The following is a 16,590-nucleotide window of genomic DNA, read 5'->3' as shown; positions in this document are numbered from 1 at the left end:
GCCTTCTACCGGAAAGATGGTAGGCGCGGGCCGGGGCGGGGCCACGACGAGGGGCGGGGTCAAGAGGGGTGGGACCACGGCGAGGGGCAGGGTGCGTGGGGGTGTGGGGGCGGCTGGAGAACGCCGCGAGCCCCGGCAAGGTTCTGTGGGGGCGTGACGCGAGCTGGGGTCCTGCGGTGTGCCTGTGGGAGGCGCGGTTCCGGGGCCTGCGCCTCACTCTGCTGAGATGGTTTTCAGGGGGGCAAAGGAGTTGCTAGGCTGTGGATCTGGCTCCTCTGGTCCTTTTTTCCCTGGGCAGGTGTGGGCACCTAGAGCAAGTTGGACTAGAGTTAGACTGAGCTGCGCTGGCAGGTACGTGCGTGGATGGAGGTTAAAGGTCAGGCTGGCAGTTGGGCGCTGACCTCCTGCCACCCACAGGCCCCTAGCTGCCTTAGGGCAGTTGGTGCCAGGTGACAGGTCTGGGAGATGTCACGGCGGGACAGGAGGGCTGCAGGACTCTGACTTTCTCTGCTGCCCCCCTCCTGCCCTGCGCTTCAACAGCACTTGGGGGAAGTGAGTGCCTCTCCCGCAACCTCAGTTCCCTTTGTCTCAGCTGTCAGAGTGCCCTGCCCTGCCACCCTCTCCTGCGCCAGGTGTCTTTACTCAGCCACCGCCTTCCAGCACAGCTGCTCTGGGCTTCCGGAGAGCGGATAAACAGAGCCCTGGGTGGGGCTGCTCCCACACCGTGAATGCCCTGTTGGGGTGGGCTCTGGTCAGGGCAGGCAGAGCAGGAGGACTGGGGTCCTGCGGGCAGAATCCGGCTACAGAGGCAGCTCTAGAATGCGTGCAAACCTTGCTGCTTCCTAGCGTGTGTCCCATAAGCATTTGCTCAGCGCTTGTGAGCCTGGCAGGCGCTAGGCTCTTGGAGATGGGCAGGACAGACGAGGCTCCTGTCCTCAGGGAGCTTGTCTGCTGTAGACAGTGAGCACAGTCTGTTTTCTGTTTGGGACCAGGCCAGCCAGCCCCATGTACCAGCCCTGCGTGCTCAAGGTTGGCTGGGGTGACCCTGCAAAGCCTTGCATCCTCCAGGCTGTGCTTTTGCAGGCGTACAGTCTGTAGCATCACTGGACAGCACTAGAGAGGGCACAGTCCCTGCACCCTGTGGAAGAAGGTTTGCTCACAGCAAATCAGGATTCCAACTGGCAGGAGGCAGGGGCTATGAGGCTAGACTCAAACCCTGAAGGCAGTGGGCGGTTGCTAGGGGCTAGACACTGGGTCAAATGCTTTACTTCTCTTATCTCGTGCACTGTTCACGACGCAGGGAGGTAGACGCTACTATTGCCTTCATCTTGGGGGATGAAGAAACTGCAGTTCACACAGTTACATAGCTAGAAAACAGCAGTTGGGAACGGAGCCCACATCTGTCTGACCAGAGCTCTGTGCGCTCTGCTCTGTCATATATTGAAAATGACACCAGATAGTTACAGGCCTATCTGTACGCTGTACATTACTCATGTGAAATTTTATTTTAAAAGTTTGCCAACCACAGGTGTAATGAAGAGAATACAAACCCATAAGTCCTGGGTTTGTGTCTAAGACAGTGCTGGAAATTATACACTATTGGACAAGTTGGTTGACTTCCCTGGGCCTGTTTCTACTTCTGGGATAACGTGTCTCGCTTCGGACCTTCACAAGGGTGCTGGGCTTTCATAGAGAGTGCCTGCGACGGGCTGTCCTCTGTAAACACGGTGCCAGTTCCACTATGGATGTAGCTCTGCTGAGGATGTAGCCTCTTGGCAGCAGAGGCCGAGGGCTCTTTCCTTTGGCTGTGGTATGTGTGGAGTGCTCTTAGGTGGAGCTGGACCTCCCTCCTGGTCTAGGCTGGCCCCTTCTGGAGAGGATGGCCATGGGCCCCCTTCTGCAGAAGAGTTATTGTAGGATCACCTAATCCAACCCATTCGAGTGGCAGGTGGAAGGATGGAGAAGCAGAGGTCTGATGACCAGTGAATCAGTGGAAGGAGTGGGATTAGAACCCAGGTCCCCGGCCCAAGTTCAAACTTGTCCCCTCTCCAGGTTACAACTCCAAAACATGGGGCTGTGACCCAGAAAACTCTATGCCAGCCATCTCTGTCTGTCCCCTTCTTCACTCTCACCTAGTTTCCATGGGGCTCAGGTGTCTCCTGTTGGCCAACAGGCTGGCCTGGTGCTCAGCCACCTAGGACCCCATGTATCCTGGCATTCTAGGCCCGGGGTGATGCAGGCAGATTTCCTCAGCCTCCGCTTCTTCTGCCTTAAAACGCTCAGTCCCTCCTGCGGTCCCGGGGCCTGGCTTGGGCTGCGTGTGTGCATGCCTGTGTGTGTACTCACCCATGGGTGCAGTAGGGAGGCGGAGGGGAGGAATGCCTGTGCCACCCCTTGTTTCTGTCCAGGCCTTTCTCAGGGTCTCTGCCTGGGGCAGCCCTGGGTAGGGGGGAGCTGGGCAGGAGGTGGAGCCTTCTGCTGGCAGGCGCCGCCGTGGACAGCTGTGCTGTGCTGGTGCCTCTAGCCTTGCTCTGCGCAGTGTCAGGGCCTGGAGCCAGACAGCCCCATTATTTAGTTGCTGGGACTGCTGGGAGGTGGGGAGGCTAGACTGGGGGAGTGTGGGCTGAAGGGAGAGACACGAGGTGCCTGGGGCTCACTGGCCCTGTGCCCCTTGAAGTCAGGCCTGGGATTAAGGTGGAATGGGGGCAGAGCCCAGTGGTGTGAGGCTGGCTGGTGGTAACATCCCCACAAGGCCCTGGGGAGGCACCCCGGGCAGCAGGTGCTGGCTGTGTCCACACCTGTGCTCCCACATCACCATGGGGGCTGTGGCTCCTCCTCTGCCAGTCCTCACAGAGTCCCTTCTCTCTGTCCCCTGCATCCTCTCTGCTCTTTGTTCCTGCCTCTGCTCCCTGCTTCCCTGCCACTGTGCTCAGCCAGCCTGACTGTGCCCACCTTCTCGGCTCCTCTCCTGCTCCCCACATCTCCCTGCCTTTGTCTCCTGCCTGCCTGGTTGACTCTTTGTCCCTTGGTCTTTATCTCCTCTCTGGTGCCTCCCCCTGTCTTCTTCCCTCACCTCAGCATCCTGGAGCCTTGCTCCTTACCTCTCCCCCTCTCTCCCATTGTCCCCCACCCCTCGGAGCCTCTATCTGGAAGGCTCTGTCTGGCTGCTCATACCTCCGATTGGCCTGGCCTGGCGCCATGTCCCTGTGTCCCCGGGAGCTTGTGCGTGGGTGGGGACGGGGGTGTCTCTGGAGAAGAGTCTGTTGGCTTCTCCACTCCAGCTGCAGGCCGGTTGCCATGGTAACAGGGTCAGAGGGCCCCCACTGCAACAGCTGATGCTGTGGCTGTTGGGAGGGGGTGAGGACCTGCTGTCCAGGCCTGCTCCCCAGTGCACTGTGCCCAGGGCCTCAGAGGTGGCTCCACACCCAGTGGGCTTCTGTCCCTGGCCTTGGACCCCAGCCTCCCAGGTGCTCCGGCAGGCCTCAAGCCTTAGACTGCCTTGAAATCTTCAGTACCTCCTGTGATCAGCCCCACTCCTCTGGGCCTCCTGCCCTTCTCCATCCCCCAAGGCCGTCTGTCCTGTCTTCTTCCTTGCCTTCCTTATCCCTTCCTGTGCCCATTCCTTTAAAGCAGATGCCCTGCTCTGTCACCACCACGCCTCACCTTCTCCCTCATGGCTGACCCCTCCCCAGCTCAGACACCCACTCTCTGCTTCTTTTCAGCCGCCTAGGTCTGAGCTGAGGATGAAAGAAGCTTTTCCTCGAAGGGAAGCCTTGAGGCTGGGAAGGCAGGTGGGACAGGGATTGGTGCATAAGTGGGTTTTGTCTTCTTGAGATAGGAGGTAGACCAGAGCGATCCCAGAGGACAGCGCTTAGACACAGGAGCACTTTTCCTGTGGGACTGAAGCTATCAGGGAGTGCCCTTCATCCTGGGGACAGGGATGTTCCTATCCTTCTGGCCAAGGCCTGGTGCAGCCTGGAGACAGGGCCGAGTGGGAGAATCTGCAGGGCTGCCAGATGCGGGCACAGGGGCCCGGGGGTCCATGAGGGCCCTGCCTCTGAGCAAGTTGCCTCTTGCCCTACAGCACCTTCCCTCCACATTTCCCTTCTCCAGCTGGATCAGAGGCCTGTTGGAGGGGCTCCGCGGGGGTCGTTCCTGAGCTGTGGCTGGCTGTCCTGGTCTGCTGGGGCTGCCGTCTTCCCATCCCAGGCCTGCTCCAGGGGTGAGGCAAGCATGACGCAGTTGAAGGGTGCTGTCTACTTCTCCACCCACCCTGGGGTCTGGAGAGTGTTGGGAGGGCGGCTTCTCCGTGTTGCGTCTTCTGCAGCCCCCAGAGAGGAGCTATGTAAATATTTGCAAAGAGCTGTCTGGGATGGGAGCAGAGTTTGATGGTGGCGCTGGGCTCTGGGGAGGGGGGCTGTGGGGCAGCAGGAGGGCCAGCTTGGGGCTGTGAGATGCGGGGAGACTGGGCCTCTTTTCTGCCCAGAGGTGCGTCCTGGGTGGGGTGATTCTGGAGGTTCCAAGAAAGCCCTTCACGTGTCGGTATTTCCCTGAAGGGTTCCCGAAACTCCTCCCTTAGAGAACTTCTGCGTTTAGAATGCTCCTTTTTCTTTAAAAACACGTTGTCTCTCACTGCCCCCTCCCAGGATAGAGACAAAAAGTATTTAGCCCTTTAGTGTGAGGGAGTGTAACAGAACTTCCCTCCCGACGTGGGCAGGAGGGCAATGGGAGTCAGGGTCAGTAGAGGAGGGAGGGGTGCTGGGACAGGTGATAAATGTGGGGGGCTCCCCTAAAGTCCCCTCCATCTCCTTAGTCCTGCCCATGAAGATCTCTATGCTGTGGCCTGTGGGTTGCCTCAGATAAACCCCTCTCCTTTTTGGGTGCTTGTCCAGGATGAGAAACACCTTTAGGAGCCAGGCAGCGTCTTCCCCTTGGTCCTCCGCCTCCTGCAGTGCTGGAGAAGTTTCCCTGTCTGTCTCCCCCCACCAGGCCTTGAACTCTACGTGGGTGGAGAGCAGCCCATCTGCTTTGTTCTGTTGTATCTGTGTGCTCAGTGCACAGCCGGAGCTCGGCACATGTTTGCTGAATGAATGAATGAATGAATGGGGTGGGCAGTGTGCTGTGTTGCAGGAGCCTTTCCTGGGAGTCAGGTGACTTGGCAGCAGTTTCCAGCTTGGTTACAGACTTGCTGTGTCTGGGAGTCCTCTAGCCTTGCTTCGTGTTGAGGACATTGTGGGGCACAGGAGCGTCTGGGGGCTCCCAGCTTCTTCACCCTCAGAGGTGGACTGAGGAGGATGGGGTAGGGGAACAGAGTCTTCGAGCTGCCACAGAGAGCACAGCTGAGGTGGGGGTGATGCCACCTGACCAGCAGCACAGGGCACTTTTTATTGTTGTGACTGCACTTTATAGTTTGCAAACTGGGGAGCCGTGCTTTACCTCAGGTTGTCCTCATGGCCCTGTGAAAGGCAGGATTCCTCTCCATCACTTTACGAGAGGGAAGTTCTTGCTTAGAAAGGCTGAGGCACTTGCCCAAGTTTACCCAGCTGGCGGGTGCCTGAGTGGGAACCCGAGCCTAGCTGTCTCCTCCCTGCCCAGTGTGGAATGCCACTGCACCAGCTCTCTTGCCTCCAGAGAGCCCTTTCTGGGGCATGATGGGCTGAGGGCCTCAGGAAACATGGATTGTAGCTGGGGTCTGCAAGCCTCCATTCCTCGTTTGCTAAGTGGAATCATAGCACCTGTCCCTGAAGCACTTTGGGGTGTGAGGGTGTTCCTGGAATGAGATGACAGACACCCACAAAGCAGCATGCAGTGCCAGAGCTCATTCTCCTCCTCATGACGCAGGGTGTCATCTAAGTGGCTGCAGCTCCTAGCCCATGCTGTTGCAATTGTGGGAAATGAGCCTGATCCAGGGCCTCAGCACCCCTGCTCCTACGGTGCACCCCGCCCCACCCTGCACCCTGCCTGCCGCACCCCTCCCTCCCAGCAGGCTGCTGCTGGCCCCAGGTCCTGCCTCTCCCCCAAATAATTGAAACCACAGAATTTGTGTTATTGCTTTTTCCTTTCTCTTTCATTGTATTCTTTCCTTTTCCCTTTTATCTCACTCTCCAGTCTCATTACCCTCCCCATAGGCAACCGTTCAAATGTACTTACTGTGAATGTGTGGCTTGCATATGTCCTTGCAAATGTGTATTTTGTCTGGATATATGCATATAGATTTAATTTATGTAAATGATATTGTGCTATATGTTGTATTTTGGTGTTCGCTTTTCTTACTTGGGAATATGCTTTAAGTCCAGCTGGGTTGCTGTTCGACGTCTTGTCTGTTGCTGCGTATTCTGCGGCATGTGGCCGCCGTGTTTCACCTGCCCACTCTCCCGGGGAGGGACCCCACGACGTCTCCAACTCCCAGCCACCGTAAGTGAAGCTATAGTGAATATCCTTGGACCTGTTCTCTTCTGGACTTGGGTGAGGATGTCTGTGGGATACACGCCCGGGAGAGGAATTGCTGGATCGCGGGACATGTGGACACTTAACTAAGTACTGCCATGCCTGTCATCACCCTCCTTCTCAGAGCTCGAGATTCCCATACCCGCATATCTCTGCCACTCTTGACATTATCTACCTTTCTAAATTTTGCCAATCTAAAAGGTGAAAGTGATTTCTTGTTGCTTTAATTTGCATTCCTTTGATTTCTATTGAGTCTGAGCATCCCTTAGGCCTGGTAGCCTCTTGGGCTTACTTTCCTGTGAATTGCCTGCTTATGCCCTTTGCTCATTTTAATTTTGATGTCGCCGTCTTTTGTCCTTGTTGATTTGCAGGGGTTGCTTGTGTACTCTAGAGATACAGATGCATGCTGTGAAACGTTCAGTGTATTCCAGATTTTAATTCCTTATTGAACTGGAAAGAGATATTGCAAATATCTTCTCCCATTCAGTCTCTCTTCAATTTATCCAAGAAAGATACTTAACTTTGATGCAAACAAAGTCATTGATTTTTAGCTTTGTTTGTACTTTTGAAGTTGCTCTGGCTGCAGAGGGTCTCCATTTTCTTCTGTTCTCTTAATTGTTTTGCTGTTCTCAGTTAGGTCTATAATCTATCCCGAGACTACCTCGTATGTGGTGTCAAGTAGGGATCGAGTTTTATTTTTTCCATGTAATGTGCCAACTTTCCCAACGCATCTAGTAAACAGTCTGTTCTTTTCCGCTGAATTGTGGGGCAGCCTTTATCAGGTTAATCTCCCACATAGCCATGAGTCTGTCCCTGTGCTCTCTGTTCTGTTCCAAATATTTATTTACTGGCTCTTGCATTGATACCAGCTTAACAAAAACCTATAGCCTTCCATATGTCTTAGCGTTTGCTGAGGCAAATCCTCTGTCTTCATTCTGTTTTTTAAAGGTTGACATAGCTATTTGTGGATCTCCCTTGTTCTGCATAAACTTTATTTATTTATTTTTTGAGATGGAATCTTACTCTGTTGCCTAGGCTGGAGTGCAGTGGCATGATCTCGGCTCACTGCAACCTCTGCCTGTTGGGTTCAAGCAATTCTCCTGTCTCAGACTCCCGAGTAGCTGGGATTACAGGTGTGCACCATCATACCTGGCTAATTTTTGTATTTTTAGTAGAGACAGGGTTTTCTCCATGTTGGCCAGAATGGTCTTGAACTCCTGACCTCAGGTGATCCGCCTGCCTTGGCCTCCCAAAGTGCTCGATTACAGGCATGAGCCACCGCGCCCGGCCTCCCTTTTTCTTCATAAACTTTAGAGAAAGTTAACTGAATTATTGGAAAGAAAACGCCCACTAGATTCTTGATTGGAATTAGTTTGGTTCTATAGATTAATTTGGGGAGAACTGACATCTTTGTATTTGTTCCACTCAAGAGCCTGGATTGTCTCTCCATTTACCAGATCAGTTCTGTATTTTTTGCTAGTTTAAAATTTTGTTCCCCTTAGGCCGGGCGCGGTGGCTCAAGCCTGTAATCCCAGCACTTTGGGAGGCCGAGACGGGCGGATCACGAGGTCAGGAGATCGAGACCATCCTGGCTAACACGGTGAAACCCCGTCTCGACTAAAAACTACAAAAAAAAAAAAAACTAGCCGGGCGAGGTGGCGGTGCCTGTAGTCCCAGCTACCCAGGAGGCTGAGGCAGGAGAATGGCGTGAACTTGGGAGGCGGAGCTTGCAGTGACCTGAGATCTGGCCACAGCACTCCAGCCTGGGTGACAGAGCGAGACTCCGTCTCAAAAAAACAAAACAAAACAAAAAAAATTTTGTTCCCCTTTACCCTGATTCCAACAGGGTTCTTGTGCCTTGGTCAATTCCTAGAAACGTAAGAGTTTTTGTTGCTATTGTAAAAGACATATTGTTTTTGACTGTATTTCCTAATTGCTGTGTAGAAAAATGCTTTATATTTTTGCAGGCTGATCTTGTTTCTCTCAACCTTACTGAACTCTCTGATCTAATTAGTTCTAATTGTTTATCTGTTGATTTCTTGGTGGTCTGTAGGCAGGTGACCCCGTCATCTGCAAATGATGCCAGTTTTCGCTGTTTGTTTGGATCATCATCATGTGTTTTGATGCTCGAATGTTCCACCTGACTTTTTGAGGGTTTTTCATTAGCACTTGTATCTGTTTGTTGGTGTTTCACAGGGTCCTGTGTGTGTGTGGGTGGGGCGGGGGGTGGCGCAAGTCAATGAGGAATTATAACTCTTGGGTTTAAGCTGTGGCTCATGGCAGAGCTGGAATTGGGACAGGGCTTTATCAAGGCCTTACCAGGCTCTCTGGGGTATGCTAGGAGCTGAGACAGAGCACAGACCTAGAAGCCTACAGACCACCCACTAGAGGAGACCCCAGAGTGTCCCCTGGTGGACACTGGGAGCTGTGTGCACCTTCACTGCCCTGTGGCAAGCTGTGTGTGGGGTCACAGTGAAGGGGGACTGGAGGGGACTGAGGTTCAGAAGTCTCACACCTGGTGCAGTTCTTGCTTTCGCCGCCTTCCCTTGGGTGGTCGGCCTCCGTGTTCCATGAAAACTGATGACCACGTTGAATTTTGCTTCATCAAAAAGGCACCTTAATTCCCATGGTTGCTCCATCTGCTGTCCAGACTCAGGCTGGAGGGCACCACGGGCTTGAAATGGGCAAATTCTATTGTGAAAGGGTGGGCTGTGTCCCTGGATCTGGAAAGGAGCTGAGAGGGTCTGTCCCCACCTGTCATGACTGCAGATCACCACCCCTGAGTCCACCCTCAGTTCTTCTGCAACTGCCAGTCCTGCCCTGGCCTCAGGGCTCTGACCCAGGTGGACGGGGAAGCCCGGCCGGTGTGCAGTGGCCTTCTGGACCAGGGGCATTGTTTGGAAGAGTTCTCCAAGAGCAGCGTCCATGGGGGTCAGACGGAGCAGTCAAGGAAACTTTTCTAGAGGGGGTCCTAGAAAGCTGGGGAGGAGCTGGAGGGAAGAGGAGTGGGGGCCATGGGGAGCAGGAGGGAAGGGGTGAAGCTGGAGCGCAGCTGCCCAGGACTCACGTGCCTGTGCAGGGATCTGTGGAGAGCTGCTTCCTGGCATCAGTGTGCCCTTGTTTCACCTTCCCAGGCTTCTCAGCAGGAGGGCAGGGGGTGGGACTTCCAGTTTGTGCACCACCCGGGAGGCAGAGCCGGGCCCCAGAGCTTTAGAGAAGCTAGAGGACAGAGATATTCTGAGGCCATTGCCATGGTCTGAGGCAGAGATGGCTCAGGCATGCCACATGCAGTGGATTTGGATGGGTCTAGAAGACTACAGAGGCCCCCGAGACCCTTTAAATGATCCCATAGATTGCTGGCTGGGTCTCAGGCTGGAAGGGGTAGTGGAGGAGTCTATCTGGAGATGCTGCTTCTGTGGGGTCAGGGTCTCAGCTTGGGGCCCCTCAACCTTGCCCTGCATTTCCCAGATCCTGGAGGCAGGAGCTTAGGACTGGTCTCTCTCATTCACCACACACACACACGCGCATGCACACGCACACACACTCCCTCCCTCTCCCTGTCTGTCTCTCTCTCCCTCTCTCTCATTCACTGGTTGGCCTCTCAGGCTCCCTAACTCTGTCCCCTGGGCCTGCAATGTCCCTGGCCTTTCCTAGGCCCCTGGCTGCCCATGAGAGCTGTGTTAGTGACACGGTGGCCCCCTGCCAGGAGCGGCTCCTGCTGCATCTTCCTGTCGCCGCCACCAGGCTAAATATAACCTGACACTGCACAGCCCTGGGTGGCTGCTCCGGAGACAGCCTCTCTGCCTGGGGGCGGACAGGCCGACTGGAGCCCCAGCCTCCTGCCGTCAGCGTGACTTTGGGCCTGTCCTGGGCACAGCTCCTCCTGCTCCGAACGAGGCAGGGAGGTGACCAGGTTGAGGATGGCTGCCTCCCTGAGGTCACCTTCCCTGCAGGGACCCAGCACCCCGCCTTGTTAGAGCTCTGGATGCTTCCACAAAGCCATCTGTCATCTCATCTGGCACCCAGTGCAGGAATCACTTGTCCCCGCAGTACCCGCAGGGAGCCTGAAGCTCAGGGAGGTGGGTGACCTGCCCACAGCCAGAGCAAAATAGCGGGAGCCCAGGAGCCACCATGGCTGGGGCAGAGTGGCTCGGCTCCCTGGGGCTCCTCCACCTGTCTGGCCTGTTCCCTCTTCTTCCCTCTTGCCCCATGCATCGAACTGGGGTCCTGTTGGATGGGTGGTTCACTGGGGGCAGGTGCCAGGCGGGCGTGTCTTGTTGGTCCTGGTGGCTCAACACTTCGCATGCATGGATGTGCTCAGTGATTTGCAGAGGGCTGGGAGGAGCTGCCTGGGAAGAAGCTGTGATGACACCTCATTTACAGAGGAGTGCACAGAGACTCTGACCCCAGAAGGTGTCCAAGGCCACTCAGGGCCATCTGCAGCCTCTTCTTCCCCACCTGGTGCTGACATGGGAGATAAGGCCTGTCCCTGCCACAGCCAAGTGTGGCTCCTGCCTGGGGCCTGGTCTAGGCCAGTGGTGCCCAGAGGTAGGGAATTGGGTGGAGCCCCTGACCTCAGATGGGTTGGGATGCTGGGCAGGGACAGTGCCCCCACCCCAGGTAGACTGCTGGGTGTGGATTGGCAGCAAATGAAAGCAAGTCGGCGTTGTGTTCTGAGAAATGATGGTCACCTTCTGTGGCAGCAGGATGGCGCTGTACCTGCCGCTCCGGGAATGTGTGCAGGACTGGCTCTCCTGCTCTGCACTGAGCTGCATGGCCTCTGGAGGCCTGCTGGGTGCTTGGCCTGCCTGCCTCACCCGGGCCATTGGGCCCAAAGGCATGGGGGTTCTAAGGAACCATGGAGCCTGTGCGGGGATGGTTGCGTCCATGGGTGCCTCCCCTTTCAGAGGGCCCAGGAAACAGGTCTGGGCCAGGCAGGGGGTACCTTCTTACCCAAAGGGAGGTGTCTTCAGCCAGCTCTGGGGCTGAGGCTGGGGTGGGAGTGGGGTTGGGGCTGGGACTGGGGTGGGAATGGGGTCAGGGCAGAGTATTCTGGCATCAGCCACAGGAGCCAGGCTGGCCCTGGGGCCTCTCATTGCTAAGCTTCTTCCACCCTTGTTTGCCTCTCTTCTGTCTCAAGCTTATGGAGACCACAAGCCAGGCTTTGAGCTTCACATATCTTAGGCCGTTTCACCCCCACAGCCCTGGGGGGTGGGCAGGATCACCCTGTGTTACAGATGAGCGCCCCGGGGCTCTGGGCTGGTAAGTGACTGGCCCAAAGTCATTCTAACGCAATGTGCAGAGGCCACCTGACTCCACAGCCCATGCCCCCTCCCTTTGAGACTGGGAACTCTCTCCCCTGTTGCACCCCCTCCACCCTCCTTGTCTGTCCTGGCTGCCCCCTGAGTGCTCCAGTGTTGGCTGCCTCAGGAGTGTGGGCTGTGCCTGCCACAGAGTGGCTCTCAGCGGAACTGCAGACTGCAGCAGCTGGGTCCTTCGCCTCTGTCCTGGGGAGCTGGGCCACTGGCAGGAGCCAGGGCGAGTCGGAGGGAGAAGGGAGCAGAGCGAGGGCCTAGGGGTCTGGAGTAGGTGGGCACTGGGGCAAGTGAAGGCACTCCCACCCCCCCATAACCCAGCCGGTGGTGGGATGGCGTCTGACTGGGAGGCCTGGCTGAAGAGCCGGGAGCAGGTGATGTGGCAGTTTACAGAAGCTCCAGCTGACCCGGCAGGGTGGTCGGACGCAGTGCCTCCAAGAGCCCAGGCCTATCTGGGGCCCCACTTTCCTTCCTTCCACATCCCCTTGACGATCGCTAGATCTCCCCCGTCTCGGCCCCGGCCTTCAGGCAGGGCTCCAGTTCACATTTTTGGAATAACCAGGCCTTTGACAGGGTTATTTTGAAAGGAAAAATTTCTTGAATCTCGACAAAGGAAGAGGACCAACAGATACTCCTCTCTCTCTCTCTCTCTCTCTCTCTCTCTCTCTCTCTCTCTCGTGTTTAAGTGTGAGGCACAGGCTTGTGCTGCGAGGTGGTGTATACCTAGAGTTTCTGTGACCCTGGCGAGGGGTTTTGAGATGTGGGGTCCAGGACTGGGTGGGCTTCAGAATGCCATTCTGGGCTCTCTTGCTGAGCAGCTTGAGCTGAAGAGGGGACGGGGTGCTGAGGTCTCAAGGTTGGAATTTCCGGGGCCCTGTGCTGGGGACAGAGCCTCCAGCCCATTCTGAAGGTTGGGTTCATCTTGGCTCCAGACTCTAGGTTTCTGAGGCAACCTCCCTGGTGAGGACTTAGGTTCGAGGGCCTGGCTGGCTGTGGTCCCTGGGGTGGGTGCTGGGTCTCCAGGGCTAAGGCTCCCTGGTCTCCGGCCTCTCTTCAGTCCTGATGAGGCGCATCCCTGTTCAGGCCGCTGCCGGCCATCACCATATTAGGGCATAAACTCCAGGCAGGCTGTCTGGGTGCCAAATGGTCTCCAGCTGGGCCCAGCCCCCTGCAGCTTCCAGCACCACAGCTGTGTGTCAGAGGCCGGAGGTCAGGGGACAAGAGTGGCTGCTGCAGGGAGACCCAGACAGAGCCCCGGAGCTCAGGGCCCTTGGGCAGAGCTGTGAGCGTCTGGGATGTGGTGAGTGGAAGGGCTGTGGGGTGGGGCAGAGAGCCCCTTCACCTAGTGCCATCCTGTTCAAGCTGGTTTCAGAGGACCTGGTTCCCCTAGATGAATCCCTAGCTGATTAGAATCCCTGAGCCTGGCCAGCATCTGCTGTGCATCAGGCCCTTCCCACCTGGCCTGCTCCCTGCCTCCCCAGCACACAGCCCCTTGGCCTTACTGACAGGCTTCAAGCACCAGCTCCAAGTCCCAGGGGTGGCGCCGCCTCCAAGTTACCGGCCTCTGTTGCTGGCCTCTCCCTTGACTCATAGCACCACCACCATCGCCCCTGCTGTGGGTTTGAGATCAGGAGTAGGGGTGAGCCAGGGAGGTTCTGGGAGGTAGAAAGGTGAGGAGAGGCTGTGTGTGGTGGCTCACACCTGTAATCCTCGCACTTTGGGAGGCTGAGGCGGGCAGATCACTTGAGGCCAGGAGTTCGAGACCAACACAGTGAAAACCCTGTCTCTATCAAAATATACAAAAGTCAGCTGGGCGTGGTAGCATGCACCTATAGTCCCAGCTATAGTCCCAGCTATAGGAAGGCTGAGGCAGGAGAATCGCTTGAACCTGGGAGGCAGAAGTTGCAGTGAGCCAAGATCATGCTGCTGCACTCTACCCTGGGCGACAGAGTGAAACCCTGTCTCAAAAAAAACCAAAACCAAAAACAAAAAAAAAACAAAGGGAGGCTGGGTTGCTAAGATGGAGCGGGACTGCATGGTTCATCACCCTCGCCTCTCCCCCATGCCTGCAGCCTCCCTGTCAACATGGCCTGTCACTGACACCACCAGCCAGTGCTGGCCCCAGGGCGTATGACTCTAGGCGCTAGGCACTTCGGTGGGGACGGGAGACACTGGGAGGCAGAGAAGACAGCTGAGCAGAGGGGGAGCCGAGAGGAAGGAAAAGGCTCCCTAGGGAGAGTGGGAGATGAGGAGCCTGCCTGGTGGGTCCCTGGGGGGCCATAGAGGAGCTGGAGCAGGATGTTAACTGCCTTCTGGTTTCATTAAGGACTTCCTGTGAGCAGGAGGTTCTGAGCTTGGCCTTAGGTGGAACTGAGTGCTTGGCCTAAAAGGGGCTCCTTCAGAAATCGGCATGGGAGGGCGTGGGGCCCATGTGCTCAACAGGGAGCTGAGGGAGACCAGGTGCACTTGGCCTGGGGGACTGACCTCATCTGGTACAGGTCCTTTGGTGGACAGAGAGAGACTAGAAAAGAAAAAATCAAAGATCAAGAGAAATGCGAGGCGAGGCGAAGATGAAAGATCTAGAAGCAGTGCTTCTTAGACTCTTTGGTGAAGGATCAGTTTTCTTTAATGCTAATATGTTATAGGCTGGTACATCTGTGAAATACAAGAGCACATGCGTGGATATTATGGCGATGCCAAATTGCTGTAAAGTTTTTGAAACTCTTGCTTTCAACGTCTGTCCTTATCTTGTGTGCTGACACAACGGCTGGTGCCAATCTAGAGAGAACAGAGACAGAGACAGATAGTAACAGCTAACCGTCTGTAGTGTGCAGCATACGCCAGGCATTGCCTAAGCACTCAGCATGTGCTGACTTGGTTAATCTTTATAACTCGTAAGAAAAGAATTATATACACTATGTGTATCACAACATCATTGTGTACCCCATAAATATGTACAATTATTGTGTCAATTAAAAAGTTAAAAAAATTTTTAAAAGAAAAAATTATTCTTCTTCCCATTTTATAGATAGAAAAAATGAGGAACAGGGATGTTAAATAATTTAGGAAAAAATGCATACGTGATTAAGTAGCAGATCCGGGCTATGAACCCAGAGATCGTAGGCCTTAAGTCTGTGGACTTAAGCACTGTGCTACAGCGCCTCATGTGAGGGGAAGGCAGAGGTGCTGGGAGGATATGAGGAAATGAGATAGGGAGGAAATGAGATCAAAGAGGGGAAAAAGGATCATAGCCAGGATGAGAGAAAGTGCACCTGGGAAAGAGCTAGATAAATCACACAGGCAGAGAGAGGGGTAGGGGAGTCCAGTAGCAACAAGCTGGGGCAGACAGATTGAGGGGAGCCATAAGGGTGGCAGGCACATGGCCGGGTGGGGGATCAGGACGGGAGATCCTGGAGAGGAAGGGCCATATGGGGAGGCAGAAGTGGAAGGGCCCACCTGGGCTCCAGGCTTTCTGCTCTGCCCACTGAGAGGGTGCCAAGGGAGCTATGTCCTCCCACTCCACAGGGAGCTGCTTCCTATGTCTGGTGGATGTGGTGCCCGTGAAGAACGAGGATGGGGCTGTCATCATGTTCATCCTCAATTTCGAGGTGGTGATGGAGAAGGACATGGTGGGGTCCCCGGCTCATGACACCAATCACCGGGGCCCCCCCACCAGCTGGCTGGCCCCAGGTAGGTGTACTTGCTTTAGGGCAGGCTCAGGGGTTCGTGGTCTTACTTCTCTGGGGCTGTGAGCTGTCCGAGGTCAACACTATGCAGGAAGGGAGGATATAGTGGTTGGGTGGGAGAGGTCCCTTTGGAGGTGGGAAGTGAACCCTGTACCCTGAGGATGTGGCCTGGTTCCCCTGGCCCAGGATGGACATACGGGGGTGGAATCACAGAGCCCAGAATCACAGGTCTTTGGCATGGGCTAGCACCGTTTCCTTAGCCTCACCTATAGGGCTTCCGATCCCAGCATCCCCTGGGAGTGGTCCTCTCTCTAGTCTGGCTTGAGCAGCCCAGGAGTGGGGAACATGACCACCTGGGAGCAGCTCCTTTGCACAGTAGGAAGCTGTGTCCCATGGACTCAGCTCTGTGTAGTTTCTGCCATCTGGTCCTTGTTCATGGACTGGCCAAGTTTCCTGGGGGTCTGGGCTAGCTGAGGAGAGGCTTTGAGGGAATGCCCACCTGGGCTGGACCATTCCCTTGACAACAATGGCTCTGAGCCTCCTCCTCTGTCAGGACGCCCTCTTTGGCTTAATTTTAATCTTTCCCTCAGCATCATGACGAAAGTGCTTACCTCTTGGTTTCTCACGCTCTAAAATGACAGTGTCGGTAACACTGGCCCTACCTGTTCATCGGATGCCACCCTGAACGGCAGGGCCCCTGGCATTGCTTCACCCACTTAGGCACAGGCCCCACCTACTGGCTATGTGACCTCCAGAGAGTGACATGACGCCTTTGTGGCCACACTTCCTCATGTCTAAATTGGGGACGCTGGCACCCAGCGGCCGGTGTGAGAGACAGGGATGATTTATGGAATCCGCCCTGAAGTGTCGCTTCAGATACGGCTTTTTATGATGACTGGATTCTAGAATGATTTTTGAGACTGAGGTCAAAATATTGTGCATGGGAGCGGGGATGGAGGGTTGCCCGCTCCCCTCTTTCCCTCACCCAGCGGCTGGGGCTCTATTTCCCAGGCCTTGCCCACTCCAGGGCTGCTCGCGGTCCCCGCGGCCACATGCCTCTCCTCTTCCGCAGGCCGCGCCAAGACCTTCCGCCTGAAGCTGCCCGCGCTGCTGGCACTGACGGCCCGGGAGTCGTCGGTGCG

This window comes from Colobus angolensis, unplaced genomic scaffold, assembly GCF_000951035.1.
Source record: "Colobus angolensis palliatus isolate OR3802 unplaced genomic scaffold, Cang.pa_1.0 Scaffold2, whole genome shotgun sequence".
In the NCBI taxonomy this organism is placed as follows: Eukaryota; Metazoa; Chordata; class Mammalia; order Primates; family Cercopithecidae; genus Colobus; species Colobus angolensis.
The sequence above is the reverse complement of the archived record's forward strand: the minus strand, read 5'-3'. Positions refer to the sequence as shown.